The sequence below is a fragment of the Triticum urartu genome, chromosome 6A (genome assembly GCF_056163025.1).
Source record: "Triticum urartu cultivar PI428250 chromosome 6A, HENAU_Tu73, whole genome shotgun sequence".
Lineage (NCBI taxonomy): Eukaryota > Viridiplantae > Streptophyta > Magnoliopsida > Poales > Poaceae > Triticum > Triticum urartu.
Window position 1 is genome coordinate 219,547,896 of NC_141878.1, and position 19,569 is coordinate 219,567,464.

Here is a 19,569-nt window from a genome sequence, read left to right on the forward strand (position 1 = left end):
ATTTTGCCACATGTTAGAATCCAGAAAGCTCCACATGTAGAAGCATAATGCACAAACCACCAGAATCTCATGCGTGCAATGCACATGTACCTTACTAGTACTAGTTGGTAGTAGTAAGAAACAAATTCCAGTTTTGGCACGAGCTCGTACTGTGGGAGAACCACAAGGCCTGCCGCAGGAGTTAAATTTCCCTCTCGGGGCCCACGGGACCGAACTTCAGTGGCTTAGTGCCCGGCCTATGAGTCAATGACATGCGGACCTTAAATGCGGCTGGCCCACATGTCATTCTCATGGTGGTGGTGTGGTTCGCGACTCACTTGTTCGGGATGAACCGACCGGTGGTGGCGTGGCCGTGGCAAGGGTGCCACAGCTAGGCGTCGAGGCGTTACGAGGCGTAGATGGCCACACCGGCAGGTACTACCTGTAGTACTCCCTCCGGTCCTTTTTCCTCTGCATATTAGGTTTGTCCGAAGTCAATCTCATCCAAATTTGACCAAGTTTATATAAAAAATTATAGACATTCACATAACAACACCAATATCATTAGATTCATCTTGGAATATATTTTCATATTATATTTATTAGATATTATAGATGCTAATAATTTATAATATAAATTTGGTCAAACTTAGCAAAGTTTAACTTTCGGCAAATCCAATGTGCAGAGTAAAAACGACCGGAGGGAGTACATAAGTACTCCAGCTGAGGATTGATGCCCGGGACGAAATGTGTCACAACCGTTGGATGAAAATTTGATGGTGCGGGAGTACGGATCGGAGCACAACAGCAGAGCAGGCAAACCGCGTCCAATCGGGTGTGTCTGTGGTAGAAAGTTGATGGTCGCCGCAGTTCAGCAGGCCCGCATGTCATGCACACAAGGGCAGAGGAGCGGTGGGGCCGAGAGGGATGAGGGGCACGTCGGGGGGATGAGGATCCCCTGACACGAACAATCCTACCATTCTGTCACTGACATGTGGGACCCATAAGCGTGGGTCCCACCTGTCAGCGAAGGAAAGGCAGGGTAAGGCAGTGATAGCCACATCAGAGGATCCATGTCCACGTCGAGGGACATCGTGCCATGGGTTGGAGCGGCGTCGTGGGAATCGTGTGTGGGTGTGGAAGTGGTAGAAACAAGAAACATGATGGTCGTCGTGGTTCAACTTCCAAGGACAAGCTGCCATGTCTGCTGCTACATGTATATCAAAACTAGAGTGTTTATATTTCAAGCACGTGAACAAGTATTATTCTACTACTTTGGATCCATTGCAACGCACGGGCCAGCACATTGGTAGTAGTAGTGTCCATCTCTATCTCTAGAGGCTCTCCTCGTTCATCCTTTTCTCTCACAAGATAAACTACTCATACAAATGCATCTTGATGTTCCATGGAATGCACGAGGATGTTTCCTTGGGGGTCTCTCCAGCACGGCGTGGCCGTAGTTGCAAGTTGACGCCCCTTGAGATGCCGACGTTGAGGGGCACTCGGATTTCCTCCGTTGAGCAGGTAAGATGAGTTTGATCACGTAGTAAATGCATTCTAAAGACTACTTCCGTGTCCATTTCCTAATTCTCCCCCTGCCCACTGTTTCACAGGCTAGGCTCGATGCGAGTGGAGATTGGCTTGCATATGTACAGGAGGGTACCAACATCAATTTTCACAACATTTACAACGGTGACACCGTTCTCATAGAACCTTTGTCCAACATTGGGATCAGCCATGCAACGGGCCACCGCATGAATTGGTACGATGGAACCACGGTGAGATTGAATAAGATAGCACGAACCTTGCACATGACGGTCAAAGGCGGGCCATGCTATCTGCGGCCAATTTGTTGTCGTACGAGTAGGAAGACGTTGTGCTCCTTTCTAACCGCATCTTCGCGGTGACAAACCAGGGGACTTATTTTTTATGGGACACGTCCTACGATATACTCCCTCTCTCCCAGTTTATTTGTTTTGAATCTTTTCGTTTTATAAGTTTCAAATTCAAATTTAGAGCTCCCCATCACATGTTGAGATTACAATGTCCATTAAATCATTGCGTGCATGTATAGTAAAGAAACAAATCTCGAGTTTGGCACGAGTTCGTGCCGCGGGAGCACCACAAGCCCTGGTGCAGGAGTTACATTTCCCTCTTAGGGCCGTCGGGACTGAGCTTCAGTGCCTTACTACACCTACCTTTGAGTCAATAACATGTTGACTCGATAGGTGACTGGTCCACAAGTAATGCTCCCGTAGGCAGAGGGGCATTGGGGCCAAGACGGTGGAGCCGCAGGTCGGGGAACATGTGGTTTCATGGGTTCGAGCGGCGTCGTGGGAATTGCGGGTGGCTGTGGTAGAAACTTGATGCTCGCCACATTTTAGGTGGCCCACATGTCATGCACACAAGCTGTCATGTCTACGGACACATGCACTGCATACCGATCACTAGAATGAGTAGCAGAGAAAGCTATATATGCGGATAAATAGTTCCTTATAGTCAAGCGGACCCACGCTACTACTCTGTTCCAAAGACATGCACACCATCGAAATAGTCCATCTATATCAATATACACCGAGAGGGAATAAATTTTTTTACAAGAGAGGAAATAGTTCATCCATCCATAATGCCCTCCTGCTGGTGCAGCCTTTTCTTCTTCTTCTTCTTCTTCTTCTTCTTCTTCTTCTTCTTCTTCTTCTTCTTCTTCTTCTTATTGTTCTCATTCTCTATGGGAGACGGCTTCGCGACAAGCTCTTTGGACCTTGCAGCTATCTCGAAACTCACATGGGCATCGAGGGCAGCATATTTTATCCACTCGTACGTCAAGGGATAATTATCCCATCCAAACGACCTTAATGCCGCCGTCTCATCACCCTTCTGAAGATCTGTACCGAGCAAAAAAAAAATCTACGTCGAATAGGGATGGTGTCTGTTTATCACAATCTTCTACAGGAATTTTGATTCTGGTTTGTAGGTCAGCGATGCTTTTCAAATCAAGGTTGTACGGCTTCAGCTTCTGTTTGTCCCCTTCGATGGCTGCCCCACGGAAGTATACGTCCTCCTGAGACAAGAAATCGTGAAGCTCACGTGGTATGGAGGGCGAGTGTATGATGTGGTACACCAAAACATCATCTTCGTGGCACAGCTAAAGGACGGCGGCGCACTGGATCTCCCCAGGGGCACACTCCGTGTACTCTGCGTCGAGACCAATGACCCTTGTCTCTACCTTTTTGAGGGAGTTGGATACATTGTTGATCCACTGCCGAACAACCCTTGGGTGGACGGTGACGGTGGCAACTATGCGCTTCGAGCCTTCGACAAGGACATGTTGGACGCTAAAAACCTGCATCTCGATCTCTTCCGCCATTTGGAACCACTGGAATGGAGGGCTATGGTTTGGAGAATTAGGATTAGATGGCTAGTCTAACTGAAGTAGTAGATGCTTATTTAAAGAGGTTAACACAATGTGAACGCAGTGGGGTTTGGATGCAAATGAAGACGAAGGGGAGGTGAAGAAGCTGAGGAGAATCGGTTCCCAATGGAGAAGTAAATGGGAGAAATGGCGTGCAGGTAGTTGATTAGACGGCTAGGTAGACTAAACGAAAAGGCTATGTGGGTAGACTGATGAGTTGTACCTGTTCGTGTATGTGCCCATCCGTCCTGATAGGTGGGACCTATGCAAACAGATAAAAAAATGTGTCGTAGTTTTTTTTGAGCGCGTGAGTGGGAGACACAACATTCTCCATTTTTATTTTCACTTTTCAGTTTTACATGTAGATTTTGACCCCAAAGAACACATGGTCTTTTTAACACTTTTCAGTTTGCATTATCCTGGATATAGAACATGGATCTCTGAATAATTTAAATATTCTGAATAATTCAATAATTGACAGAGGCATAACAATTGAAATGTAGCTTCAAATGTCAAAAATTAGTGTCCTGGATACAGAACATGGATCAGTTCTCAGTTTGTGTAACACTTTTCAATTTGCATTATCCTTCTCTGAATAATTCAAATGTCCTGGATACAGAACATGGATAACTATAGTAACTTTTTAGTACTTTGAATTTTGGCCACTACTTCTGCTGTTTAGTAACTTTTCTGAATTTTGGCCACTACTATAGTAAGTTCAAGTGAGTAACTATAGTAACTTCAAGTGAGTAACTCCATTTCTGATTTTTTTTACATAAAACTAACCATGATATTTGTTCCTCTATTTTGGTCATAATTATAATCTGATTGCTGAACCCTTAATCATTCTCATAATGTTTACATGATGCACAATTATACTACTGTCAAAACTACATCATACACACACTATCTAAACTGACAAGATGGTGGTGGAGGTGGGAATAAATGTTCAGTATTGGTGCATTTTCTGTGCTTACAAAATTTAGATTGAATTTCACTTCCAAAAGAAAAGAAGTGGAGATTAAATGTTGCTTTCCACTTACTTCACCTATGTGTAACTCTTTTTGTGCATTTTCTGCAGAACCTATGTGTAGCTACAGCATACAGGCCAGTTCATCAATTGCTCGAAGAAGAAAAGAAGGTGGCATTTCCTTGCCTTTAGCATATAGGCCAGTTCACTTAATGTCCTCTGGTGCTATATTTCTGAGAACATCCAAGTTTTTACTTATCACTTTGCTAGTATTCACAAGTCCATTGAAGCGTGCATGTCTTTGTGAATCTTGCTGTCTACTCCAAGTAGATGGTGTGTAGCTTGGCAAAGGATATTAGTACTTGGTGCATTCTAAGTTAAAAACCACTCTAGATTTACAAGTGATTACTGAAGATGACAAGTGTTTATTCAGTTCTAAATTTGAAGTAACTAGTAGACGAACAATATTCATCTTTTTTTGTATATGAAGAAGAATAAACCTAGCTAATTCAAATAATTCCAATTTTAGGGACATGTTTGTATCAACTCTTAGTTAAGGGGTTGTGGCAGTTTTCAGTTTTGTGCTGCTTGAATTGATTCTACAGGAATATTTAGGGAAGAGTCATGGCTATGCTTAGCTCTCTGTAAAATGAATGACTGAAATTGGACAATTGGAAACTTTAGGTATGTTTGCAATTGGACAAATGGTGTATAAATCCAAATAGAGCAAATAAATTCAAATGATTCAAATAAATCCAAATAAACATGGTTGATGTTCATTTTGCATAAACCTAGTTGAGTATTACAGAGTAATTGACAACAAATTGACCTGGTTGGAATTCATACAGCAACAGTAATAGTTAACTGAACTTCTTTTGCGTGCATTTATCACTCCAGAAAATTTTCAGTAACAAGTGTGCAGCCTCTGCATTTTCTCAGTGAACTTTTGAGTCCATTTATAACTTGTTGGAGTATGCTATAGCTTCTGCAAATCACAAACTCCTTTAGTTTACATCTCAGTTTTAGCAAACACTACAGTTTCAGTAAAGGAGTCATAACTGAATTACAGGCACTGTAGTTTCTCTACAGTATTGGAACGCTGAACATTTTCAGTTAACTGTAGCAAGAAAAACTTCCAAAAACTAGCAGATCTCCAAGAATGCCAAGAGTATTACTCAATGAATTTGATGGCATCAAACTAAATTTTCACTATAATCTGTTCATCATTTAGCAGCAGTGTACAACCTTTGTCCTGGATTATTTCTCTAGCTTTGTATCCCCTGACTGAATTTTCTCTGCCTGTACTGAGAACAGCAAATTCAGACTCACAGCAACAAATTGAACAGCAGCAGTAGCAGAGGCGGGCGGGGCAGACTCACCAGCACAGGCGAGAGTGGCAGCAGAGGCGAGGCAGGGGAAAAGGCAGAGGCAGCATCAAAGTTCCACGGCGCCGGTGTCGTCCACCAGTAGTAGCATGAGAGGCGGGAGTGGGCGCAATTTTCCACGACATCGGCGGACGTAGCGGACGAAATCGGAGGCGCAGGTGGGCGGCGAAGGTGGGCGAAGGTGGGCGGCAACCTTCAATGGGGCCGGCGGCGTAGCTCAAGGAGGGCGCCGGCACAGGTCGCCTTCACAGCGGGCGGTGCAGGTGGTAAGCCGCGGCACAGGTGCAAGCGGGCGGCGGCGCTGTTGTTGGTCGCGGGCTGGGCCACGGTTCTCGTGTTGGTCGCAGCGCAGATCCAGGCGGGCGGCGGCGCAGGTGGGTAGCCGGCGATGGCTGCAAGGTGCGGGCGACGGGGGAGGAGGAAGGACGGAGATGGACTTCTTTGTGACATGTTTAAAACTCTGTGGTTTTTTTTTGCAAAAAAACAAATACACTGCCCTGTGGACAACTTTTCCCGAATGGAGGGAGTACTAGTTAAATCCGAGCTATGGGTGTGAAGCACTGATATTCCAGTACATTTGATTGTGACCTGTTCTAATTTTGTACCTGAACTTTTTTTAGAAAGGGATGTACGTCAACTTAATGTGCTAGCAGAACTTATTGTGTTGTCCGTCTGTTTTCTTTGCACAACATTCAAGATATTTCCCCGTCATTGATAGAGACGATGAACCGTTATGTACGGCTTCGTTGGTTTCAACATAGCCCTTCCCGTAGCGATCCACTGCTTCCATCCTGATTGTGCCGCCTGCATGAAATTTTTGTATGCAAGTTCAGTGTGCTATGATGTTCTATATGATTGTGTCAACTATATAAGTTTTTACTGAGCATCAGCAATGCATATGGCTGAAAGATGTATTTACGAGCATCGACCGATGGGTCTCTCTATCTCTCTCTCTCTCTCACACACACACACACGCACACACACACACACACGCGCAGACGCACAAGTGGGATCCGTTGAATTATTTATTTGCTCGTGACAAGTTTTAATTAGGTTCCACTGTAATCTAACTTTTTTCTTAAGTTATTAATTGAGCTCAGTGACTTCAAAAAGTTGTACAGAAGCCTTGTTTGGGCCTTTTCGGCGTCGCTGAATGTGGGCTGAGTAACCATGTTAGGTTGTATTGTACTACACAGGCCTTTTTTTCAACATCAGCAATGGAACTGGGCCGACAGTTGTACACAATATCTGGGTCAACTTGTTATTCTCCGCCCTGCTGGGCTGCAAACTTTCCTAGGAGGTATGCATTAGGCTTAACAAGAAAATGGACTTTAAGAAATAATAAATGGGATGTAATTATAATAACTGGACAGTTACTATGCACCAAACACGTAATTAGTTTGAAAAATATATTATTTTTGGAATTTGAAAATTTTAATTTCATTACTTGCTACGCGCGCAATATTTCGTTGGATTTTAACGTAATACAACTTTATTTTGAAATTATATTTGACATGACTAGAAATTTTGGATAAAAATATTTCAGATCCCATCAAAATGTGGGGATTTTTTTTGAATTCTGTTTTGAGAAGTTGTTTGAAATTATTGATCGTTGTCCTAGCTAGAAGTTGGGACGTACTTTTAACAAACTGTACATGGGCCGTAGTAAATTCCATTAGAATTAAAAAATGGGTTGTACATTCTTACAAATCGCAAATGGGCTATATGTTCTCTGCCAAATCCGAGCTGTGGGCCTACTAAGTTGACGCATACTAAGGGCTTTGTCAACTTAGTCAATATAAACGATTCTAGCTGTAGTGATCGTACGATGTCCATCCAACGACCATAGTGCTTCTTCAACCTCTTATCTCCTTGCTCCAGCCGCCCAAAGCAGCGCCGGTCGTGTCGCGTGCTCCTGCCTCCCGTGGCCGGCTATGATGCCGCGGAGGCCTCACAGTCCTGTACTACTCCGACCGCTGTCCAGGCCATCCCTCTACTCACCCACACCCCCTGTTATTCTGCGGCGGCCGCAGCCTCACACCGCAGCCGAACCAGTGAACCCTTGTACTCCTCTCCGCGCGGACTTCCACTGATGCGTCTTCCCCGGCTCCGCGCCGTCCCCTTCCTAGGCCTCACCGTCGTCCAGACCACCGCCCTGGTGCTCTCAGCACGGTGTGGTTAACGTGGTCAACGACCGACTTCCATCGGAAGAGTACTATACGTGGAGAGGCTGACAGCTGGGTCCAGGCGGCCGCAAGGAAGTGCCTCCTTATTACGCGCAAAATAATTATTCCTCCACCTGACAGCAGGGACCCACCGGACGGGCCACCTTATTTCGCAAAAAAATGTTTCCCCCTGACTGCTGGGACCCACCGGACGGGCAAGCTTATATCGCGAAAAAACGTTCCCCCCGCTATCAGCTCGGACCCACCGGAAGTGCCTCCTTCTTACGCGCAAAAAAATGAATACTCACCCTGCTAGCTAGGACCCACCATGGTGGGAGGCTGACTTGTGGGCCTACTAAGTTGACTGGGACGGGGGCCTTTATCAACTTTAGTCAATATGAACGATTCTAGCTCCAGTGACCGTACGATGTCCATCCAATGACCGTAGTGCTTCTTCAACCTCTGGTCTTCTTGCTCCAGCCGCCCAAAGCAGCGCCGGTCATGCCGCCTGCTCCTGCCGCCCGTGGCCGGCTGTGATGCCGTGGAGGCCTCACCGCCCCCTACTACTCCCACCGCTCGCCAGGCCATCCCTCTACGCACCCACACCCCCTGTTATTCTGCGGCGACGGCAGCCGCACACTGCAGCCGAACGAGTGAACCCTCATACTCCTCTACGCATGGGCATCCACTACCGCGTCTTCCCCGGCTCCGCGTCGTCCCCTTCCTAGGCCTCGCCGTCGTCCACCGCCCTGGTGCTCTCGGCGCGGCGTGGTCAACATGGTCAAGGAATGTCTTCCATCAGACGTGGACTGTACGTGGAGAGGCTGACAGCTGGGTCCATGGCCGCAGCAAGGAAGTGCGTCCTTATTACGCGCAAAATTATTATTCCTCCACCTGACAGCTGGGACCCACCGGACGGGCCATTGTATTTCGTGAAAAAAACGTTTCCCCCTGACTGCTGGGACCCACTAGCTACATCTTCGCACGCAAGGAAGTGCGTCCGGGCAAAAAAAAATGATTCACCCCCCTGACTGCTGGGACCCACCAGCTACATCTTCGCAGGAAGGATGTGCCTGACAGTCGGGACCCACCTGGTCGAAGCGTACGTAGCATTGTCATTCTGGTCGCGAACATGTACGTACATATATACTGGTGTATGTAGAGGCGCACACATGTCGTAGTAGAGGCGCGCACGTAGCATGTACACGTACGTATAGCGGCCAGGGTGCAAGAAAGAAAATACGACCACGTATGTGTACATACGGGCGGGGTCTCGAACGCCTACTCGCGCATACGTACGGAAAGGGCTCGTGTACATGGCTGGGTCGGAACAGAGAAACAACGTCGTCGTCGTGTTCATGGGGAGGCAACGGAATGCGTCGTGTTCATGGGGAGGCAACGGAATGTGTTGTGTTCATCAGGAGGCAACGTAACGCGTGGGAGCCAACTGGCTGGGTCGGAATGGAATGCGTGGTCGTGTTCATCGGGAGGGCTTGGACGGAACAGGCGATGTAAACGAGGACTGGCGTATCGCACAACGGAGGAAACGGACCTTCTACATTTGGAACGGGGTCCTGTTGATTGGGAGGGGTCTGGCGTACCGCAAAACAGAGGAAACGGACCTCTTACGGTCGAAGCGGGGGTCCTGTTCATCGGGAGGGGTGTGGCATACCGCAAAACGGACCTCCTACGATCGAAACGGGGGTCCTGTTCATCGGGAGGGGTGTGGCGTACCGCAAAACGGACGAAACGGATTTGTGTTGGAGCGCTATGGTCAAAACGGGGGTCCTGTTCATCGGGAGGGGTCTGGCGTACCGCAAAACGGAGGAAACGGACCTCCTACGGTCGAAACGGGGGTCCTGTTGATCGAAAGGGGTGTGGCGTACCGCAAAACGGACGAAACAAACCTCCTATGGTCGAAACGGGGGTCCTGTTCATCGGGAGGGGTGTGGTGTACCGCAAAACAGACGAAACGGACTTGTGTTGGAGAGTTACGGTCGAAATGGGGGTCATGTTCATTGGGAGGGGTCTGGCGTACCGCAAAACGGGACTCCACGGGATACTGTTCATCTCCACCATTGACCTCCTCCAGCCTCCACGGGCTACCGTCGACCTCCTCCAGCCTCCACGGGCTCCTGTTCATCCAGCCTCCACCGCCCGCTACTCCACCGGCTACTGTTCAACCACCCCTCCACGGGAACCCCTCCACCGTCTACTGTTCATCCAGCCCTCCACACCACGGGGTCCTGTTCAATGTAACACCCTCGATGCGACTATAGCTCCCACGTGTCGAGGCGCGACTTAGAGACATAATCGCATATAAGGCATATGTCGCAAGTTAGGAAATCTTCACAACATCCCATGTAATATGAATAATAAAGGGGAGAATACATAGTTGGCTTACACTCGCCACGTCACATCAAAATACATAAATAACATCCATCATTCAAACACTCATGGCCCGACTATGGCGCCAAAATAGAAAAGAACCCAACATGCAACAAGGCCCCGAATCAAACCCCAACTAGGCACCACTACTGATCATCAGGAAAAGACACGTAGTAACGCTGAGAGTCTTCGTCGAACTCCCACTTGAGCTCGTACTCGTCACCTGGAGCGGAATCACCTGGACCTGCATCTGAAGTTATAGTCTCTGTGAGCCACAGGGACTCAGCAATCTCGCACCCTCGCGATCAAGACTATTTAAGCTTATAGGAAGGGTAAGGCAAATATATGTGGAGCTGCAACAAGCGACTAGCATATATGGTGGCTATCTTATTCGCAAAAGAGAGCGAGTAGAGGAGGCAAAGCACGAGCGAGAAACTAGAGAGCAACCTGCGCAAACATTACTCCAACACCGTGTCCACTTCCCGGACTCCGCCGAGAAGAGGCCATCACGGTAACACACTCAGTTGATTCATTTAATTAATTAAGGTTCAAGTTATCTACAACCGGACATTAACAAATTCCCATCTGCCCATAACCGCGGGCACGGCTTTCGAAAGTTCAATCATTGCAGGGGAGTCCCAACTTAGCCCATGACAAGCTCTCACGGTCAACGAAGGAATAGACCTCCTCCCAAGACGTTCCGATCAGACTCGGTATCTTGGTAACTCAAGACACTTCGACAGGTTAAAACAAGACCAGCAACACCGCCCGAATGTGCCGACAAATCCCGATAGGAGCTGCACATATCTCTTTCTCAGGGCACACTCAGATAAGCAATCCGTACAACTAAAACCAGCCCTCGAGTTTCCCCGAGGTGGCGCTGCAAGGGGCTCTAGTTTGGACCAACACTCAGAGGAGCACTGGCCCGGGGGGGTTAAAATAAGATGACCCTTGAGTCTGCAGAACCCAAGGGAAAGAAAAGGGCTAGGTGTCAAATGGTAAGACCAATGTTGGGCATTGCTGGAAAAGCTTTAATCAAGGCGAACTATCAAGGGGTTCCCATTATAACCCAACCGCGTAAGGAACGCAAAATCCGGGAACATAACACCGATATGACGGAAACTAGGGCAGCAAGAGTGGAACAAAACACTAGGCGAGAGGCTGAACCTTCCACCCTTTACCAAGTATATAGATGCATTTAGATAACACGGCAGCATAATGATATCCCAACAAGTAAATAAAAGATGTTCCAACAAGGAACGGCCTCCAATCTTCACCTGCAACTAGCAACGCTATAAGAGGGGCTAAGCAAAGCGGTAACATAGCCAATCAACGGTTTGCTAGGACAAGGTGGGTTAGAGGTTTGACATGGCAATGTGGGAGGCTGACAAGCAAATGGTAGGCATCGTAGCATTGGCATAGCAAAGAGCGAGCAAACTAGCATAGCAAAGATAGTAGTGATTTCGAGGGTATGATTATCTTGCCTGCAAAGCTCTCAGAGTTGACTGGATCCTCCAAAGCAAACTCAACGGGCTCCTCGTTAGCGAACTCATCTCCCGGCTCTACCCAAAAAAGACAAACAAGCAACAAGGATACAATCAACCACGTCAAAAACAAGCAACATGATGAAACGATGATATGCTATGCGGGATGCGATGCGGGATGCAAAATGCAAGATATGACAGGAAATGCATGAACCTGGTCTCAACTTCGAAAACCAAGTGTGCCACTGGAAAGAGGGGATGAAATCGCTTGAAAACGATATAAAGATCATTGGAATCGGAGTTACGGTTTGGAAATGGCAAGCGTTTCAAAAATGACTCCGGTCTGCGATTTACAGCAAGTAGGCATCTAAATGCAACGAAATGAACATGCTACAGCCACCAAACATGATAACAAAATACATGGCAGGGATGCACACAAGATGCTTAACAAAAGTCTAGCACTGAGCTACGGCCAATTCATCCATTATGAGGTTCAAACAAGCATGGCCAAAACGCAAATGCAAAACAGATTTCAGACTTAGTGAAATTAACACTTGCCTGAAATTTCAGATCATGAAGCCCTCTTCGGAGCAACAAAACAACATGCTACAGGACCTGATTATGACAAATAAAGACATGGCATGGAGCTTCTTAACAAGATTAACAAAATACCCAAAGTGACCTGGGGCCAAAAGGGTTCACAAAATATACTAACAAGCACACGAACATAGCAAAAACACAATCAGTTTTCAGACTTAGTGAAAACTGGGACATGCTGAAATTTAACTCACGAAGGCATGTAAACGAGCTCGGTGCACTCAGTACGCTGCAAGTCATGGCAAGGCAAGCATACATCCATTAATAAGGCACAAAATGAAAGCTAGACATGGCAAGAACAATGGCATAGCATGCACGGATCAACTACAATAGCATCGGCAAAATCGCAAACAAGTTGATGATCTGCCCAGATTCACCACGAAGCAAAAGTAGATCTCGATTGACTCAAGCTAGGGTGCTCCATAATTGCAAGAAAAGACATGGATGGATAGAACTTAACAAGATTAACAAAACTCTTTTACTGATCATCCTCAAAAGAGGCACGGATCACTAGGAAACAACAAGAACATAAGGCATCATGAACTAAACAATCGCAGACTTTAGTGAAAACTAATAAGTCCCTGAAAACAGATTTACCGGGTGTCTCACTTTGCAAGCTTGCACAAGTCACCACACACATCCTAAAAATGCATGGGTTGCACCTCTGGAAAGAATACAAAATCCTTAACAAAACATATGAAGGACTCACAGGCATAGCATGCACACAATAATCATGGCAAAAATGACAAAAGTCTAAGATGAACTAGCAGATCTGACAATTAACTCACGAAGCCTCCTTCTAACAGCATTTCGGGCATCAAGATGAGCTCAAATGAAAATGATGCAATGGAGTGAAATGATGTACTCGTCGAGACAAAATTTTTGATATGCTATATGCATGAATCGGAGCTACGGATGCAAAGTTATGGAGCCGCCAACATGGGCATATGGAGTAAAAATTCTGAGGACTTAGTGAAAAAAAACTACCCAGATATGGATCTAGGGTTTCGGATCACTGTAGCAACCGGGTCAGGGCGCGCCTCCCGAGGCGACTCCGGTGAAGACGAGGACGGCGGCCGGCGGGGGCGACGTCCGGTGGCCGGGGCGGCGGCGCCGGGGGCCGCGGTGGCCGGAGTCGGGGCCGGCTGCGGGCCGGGCGACGCCGGCGAGCTCCGCGGCGGCTTGGGGCGGTGACGGTGGCTGCGGCGGCCCGGCGATGAAGGCGGTGAAGGGAGGCGTCGGGAGCCGGGCGACGGCGGCGATGGCGGCTCCGGCCGCCGGAGTTGGAAGAGGCGGCGGGGATGGCAGCGAAGGGCGGCGGCACGTGGATGGGCTCGCGGGGGCCCCTCCTGGGCCTCCCGGACCGGCGACGGGTGAGGGACACGGCGGCCACGTGGCGGCTCACCACTGGCTGCGGGCGGCGGCGGAGGTCGGGTCGGACACGTCCGGCCCGGCAAATTTTGTCCGGCGGCGGCGTGGGGAATGGATCTAGGGTTTCGGAGAGGGGGAGAGATCCGAATTTCGGGGGGTCTATTTATAGGCGTAAGTGGAGCTAGGAGAGTCCAAATGAGGTGCGGTTTTCGGCCACGTGATCGTGATCGAACGCTCTAGGACATGGAGCAGAGTTTGGTGGGTTTTGGGCCAAATGGAGGGGTGTTGGGCTGCAACACACACGAGGCCTTTTCGGTCCCTCGGTTAACCGTTGGAGTATCAAACGAAGTCCAAATGATACGAAACTTGACAGGCGGTCTACCGGTAGTAAACCAAGGCCGCTTGGCAAGTCTCGGTCCAATCCGGAAATTTTTGATCCCCACACACGAAAGAAAGCTAGAAATGACCACCGGAGGAGAACGAAGCGCCGGAATGCAAAACGGACAACGGGGAAAATGCTCGAATGCATGAGACGAACACGTTTGCAAATGCAATGCACATGATGACATGATATGAGATGCATGACAACGAAAACAACACACACGGAGACAAAGACCCGAACCCGAGAAATAAATATAACTCAACGCCAGAAATGGCAAGAGTTGGAGTACAAATTGGGCAAGTTATATCTGGGGCGTTACATTCAACCACCCCTCCACGGGCACCCCTCCACCGTCTACTGTTCATCCAGCCCTCCACCACACCACGGGGTCCTGTTCATCCAGAGGCAACACCACCGCTCACTGTTCATCCAACCCCCCCTTCCCCCCGCAACGCTCATTGTTCATCCGAGAGGCAGCATTGATCAGCTTTAGTTAGCAGCAGTAGCGAAGGAATCACTCGATCTTGTTCGGTTAACAGCCATCGATCGATCACTCGGGTTCAGTAACGCGTAGCCTGCAGTGCAATCGCTCGGGTTTAGTTAGAGCCCAATGCCTCACTCGGGTTCAGTTAGAGCCAACGCCTCGCATACACGCGCGTACGTGTATGAGAGAAACGCGCATCGCTCGGCCCCCGACCTCCCACCGTAACCGGGAACTCCCCAAAAAATTTCCTCGCCCTCGCTTCTACCATGGTTTTTTCGTCATGGACGGCCCAAAGAATGTCATGCAGCTGCGTCTCCGGCCCGCCCAGGACGAAAAGCCCATTTTCTTTCATGATTTTTTGTTTTAGAAGTAGGAGCCCACCACATCTATGTTGATACCGGGTTTTGTCACAATTATCGTCACAGAAGTGTCATACGTATGATAGGAAAAAAAATTGTTCGGCCCAAAATGTCACGGATGTGTCTTTTTTTGTAGTGATTCTCAATGTTTTGAAATCTCTTGCATGGGGAAACATGCACCCAGGGACACACATATGATTTTTCAATCAATTTTGGTGCACATGTAGCTCAAATTTGATTTTTGCACATTAAATCCCTAGGAAATCAATCAATGTATAAAAACGGTAGAATGATCTCTGTTTTTTTTAATTTTAACACGACACTCCTTTGGTCACATGTTCACTTCAGAAAAAGTTTGACATGCCTCAGAGTGGCTATTGTGGTGCGAGATATGTGTCTGTGTGTGGGGGGGGGTCCGGCAGTACACTACAAGTCGTGAGCCTTCGTGTGGGATTACTTATCATTTTGTGAGTCATATATGCCACATCAAAGTCGTGAATTAGTTACTTAAAGCATTACACAACCCTTTCATACATACATGTTCGGGCCACATGCATGCATTGGTGGTCATTTCGGACACTCCCTCGTGTGGTTATCAGTGACGTGCCCATTTGTTAGCCCGCAAAGGTTTTCAGTTTCCACCGATAATGAGAGGCATTTGACCAAAGGTGGATTCATCTTGGCATGTGTGTGGTGTGGATCATGGTGAGATTCCATAGCAAAGTTCGGGCACTTGCGTACACATGAGTCCCTCCCACCGGCTTGAAGTGAGGGGGCTACACATCATGGTGTCATGTGTTTCCGGTTTGCGAAGCACGTGCCACGTCAAAGTTGTGCATTGGGTATTCAAACATCACATAACACGGGCACATGCACGCAGTGGTTTTGTCGTATGACACTCACTCGCACGTGACTCTCTCTGTGAGCCCGCGAGGTTGTTGTCGATCAGTTGAACGTACAGTGAGAGAGATGTTAATTTGACCAACAAGGATGGTTCTTTTTTAGTATGTGTTACATATATGCACAGTAGGAGTATGTAGTACATGTCAAAGAGGGGGCAACATGAATACTCTATATATATGCGTATGTCATGACCTCGCTCCATGTGGGGACTTTTCGGTTCCCGAGGCAGGTGCCACATCAATGTTGTGCATTGGTATTCAAACATCACGCAATACCATGCAGGCGGTGGTTACCCTATCGGAACTCACTCGCATGTGGCGCTTCCATCTGTGGGCCTGCGAGGTTGTCCTCCATCACTTTGACCCAACGAGAGAGAGAGGTTAATTTGACCATCAAGGAATGATTCTTTTTTGGTTTGTGCTATACAGTAGAAGTACATATATACCACGCGTCAAATTGGGGTGTACATATAGCACATACCACACATCATGAACCTCGTTCTCTGTGGGCACTTTATAGTTTCCGAGGTGTGTGTGTGTGTGTGGTGCCACATCAAAGTTGTGCATTGCGTATTCAAACATCACACAAACACCTCTTTGGGCCACATGCAGACGATGGTACGTAGTTCTATATAGGATGCTCACTCGCATGCGACGTACGCTTCGCCTTCTGTGGGCCTGCGAGTTCTTCGTCCATCACTTTGACCCAACGAGAGAGAGGTACGTTTTACGAAGAAGGAGGATTAATTCTTTTAGGGCTGTGTTACTAGGTGTATAGTACGTGTCGAAGGGGGTGACTAGCATATATATACTTGGTGTCACATGAACCTCACTCTGTGTGGGGACTTTGCGGTTTTTGAGGCAAATGCCACATCAAAGGTGTGCATTAGGTATTCAAAACATCACAACCACACACCTCTCCATATATATGTTCTGGCACACATTCAAGCGACGGTTTTGTCCTATGGCACTCACTCTCGCGGTTATCGGTTATGCTTCCATCTATCGGCCCGTTTGGTTCTTCACTTTCACCGACAGCGACGGAGGTTAATTAATTTGACTTAGGAGGGGGTTAATTTTTTTTGTCTCACAATATAGATCATGATGTGAGATTACATATATATAATAGCGCATGCGTACACATGAATCCATCCCACTGGATCAAAGGGAGGGGGCGAGCACACGACACGTCATGAACCTCTTGCTCTGTGTGGGGACCTCTTTGATTTTCAATGCATGCACCACATCAATGTTGTGCATTGGGCCGGGTACTCAACACATATGCATGCATCACACACCTCTATACATATGTTCGGGACGGATACGTCTCTAGCGTATCTACTTTTCCTAATGCTTGTCCTCTTGTTTTGGACTCTAATTTGCATGATTTGAATGAAACTAACCCCGGACTAACACTGTTTTCAGCAGAACTACCATGGTGTTGTTTTTGTGCAGAAATATAAGTTCTCGGAATGGAAGGAAACTTTGTGAGGATTTCTTATACAATAAAAGACAATTTCTAGAGCCAATAGTCACCTGAGGGGGGGCCCTGGGTGGGCACAACCCACCAGGGCATGCCTGCCCCCCAAGTGCGCCCAGGTGGATTGTCCCCACCTGGTGGCCCTGCAGACCCCGAAACCTACGCTATTAAATCCTATTTTTCCAGAAAAAAATCGAGGAGAAAGAATTATCGAGATCCACGAGACGGAGCCATCGTCACCTCCTGTTCTTCATCGGGAGGCAAGATCTGGAGTCTGTTTGGGGCTCTGGAGAGGGGAATCTTCGTTCTATGTCATCACCAACCATTCTCCATCGCCAATTCCATGATGCTCCCCACCAGGAGTGAGTAATTCCTTCATAGGCTCGCTGGTCAGTGAGGAGTTGGATGAGATTCCTCATGTAATCTAGTTATTTTAGTTAGGGCTTGATCCCTAGTATCCACTATGTTCTGAGATGATGTTGCTATGACTTTGCCATGCTTAATGCTTGTCACTTTGGGCCCGGGTGCCATGATTTCAGATCTGAACCGTTCATGTTATCACCATTACATCCATGTTCTAGATCCAATCTTGCAAGTTATAGTCACCTACTACATGTTATGATCTGGCAACCCCGGTGTGACAATAGTCGGGACCACTCCAGGTGATGATCGTAGTTTGAGGAGTTCATGTATTCACTGTGTGTTAATGCTTTGTTCTGGTTCTCTATTAAAAGGAGGCCTTAATATCTCTTAGTTTCCAATTGGACCACGCTGCCATGGGAGGGTAGGACAAAAGATGTCATGCAAGTTCTTTCCATAAATAGGTATGACTATTTACGGAATACATGCCTACATTATATTTATGAACTGGAGCTAGTGCCATATCGCCCTAGGTTATGATTGTCACATGATGAATATCATCCAAAAAATTGTCGATCCAATGCCTACAAATTTATCCTATATTGTTCTTGCTAAGTTATTATTGCTATCATTACTGTTGCACTTGCTACAAAATTACTGCTATCATTGTTATCGTTGCTACTGTTATTGCTACTACTATCAAAACTATCATATTACTGCGCTACTGATCACTTTGCTGCAGATAATTAATCTCTAGGTGTGGTTGAATTGACAACTCAGCTGCTAATACTTGCAAATATTCTTTGGCTCCCCTTGTGTCGAACCTATAAATTTGGGTTGAATACTCTACCCTCGAAAACTGTGGCAATCCCCTATACTTGTGGGTTATCAGGGACACACTCATGCAATGGTTGTCTTTGGACACACTCTCACTCGCTTGGTTATGGGCGGCAAGCCTATATATATTCGTGGGCCCGCGTGGATGTCCATCATTTTGACCAATGCCGAGAAAGGTTACCAGGGTGGATTCTTCTTCTTTGCTTCGAGTTACCATACAGTAGGTTGATCATTCCAAGCCTAATTAAGTTTGAGTGCATGCTACGCATCGTGAATGCTCGCTGAGTGTGGGGATTTTACGGCTCCAAAGCATGGTTCCACATCAAATTTGATCATTGGGTATTGAAACACCACACGCACCACTGATGTCTACTACGCAACCTTCTTCTTGTAGACTCGTGTTTGGCCTTGCTACCTCTTGAGCTTACGTCGGTTTTTCCCTTGAAGAGGAAAGGGTGATGCAGCAAAGTAGAGTAAGTATTTCACTCGGCTTTTTAGAAACAAGGTATCAATCCAGTAGGAGACAATGCAACAAGCCACCGAATACCTGCACAAACAAACACCAACTTGCACCCAACGTGACAAAGGGGTTGTCAATCCCTTCACGGTTATTTGCAAAGTGAGATTTGATATAGATGGATAATCGATAAAGTAATATTTTTGGTATTTTTATTTTATAGATAGGAAAGTAAAAGAATGAAAAAGAAAGTAAATAGAAAACTAAAATTATAGATCGGAAACTTATATGATGGAAAATAGTCCCGGGGGCCATATGTTTCACTAGAGGCTTCTCTCAAGATAGAAAATATTACGGTGGGTGAAAAAATTACTGCCGAGCAATTGATAAAAAGCGCAAAGTTATGACGATATCTAAGGCAATGATCATGAATATAGGCATCACGTCTATATCAATTAGACCGAAACAATTCTGCATCTACTACTATTACTCCACACATCGACTGACTCATGCCTGCATCTAGAGTATTAAGTTCATAAGAACAGAGTAACGCATTA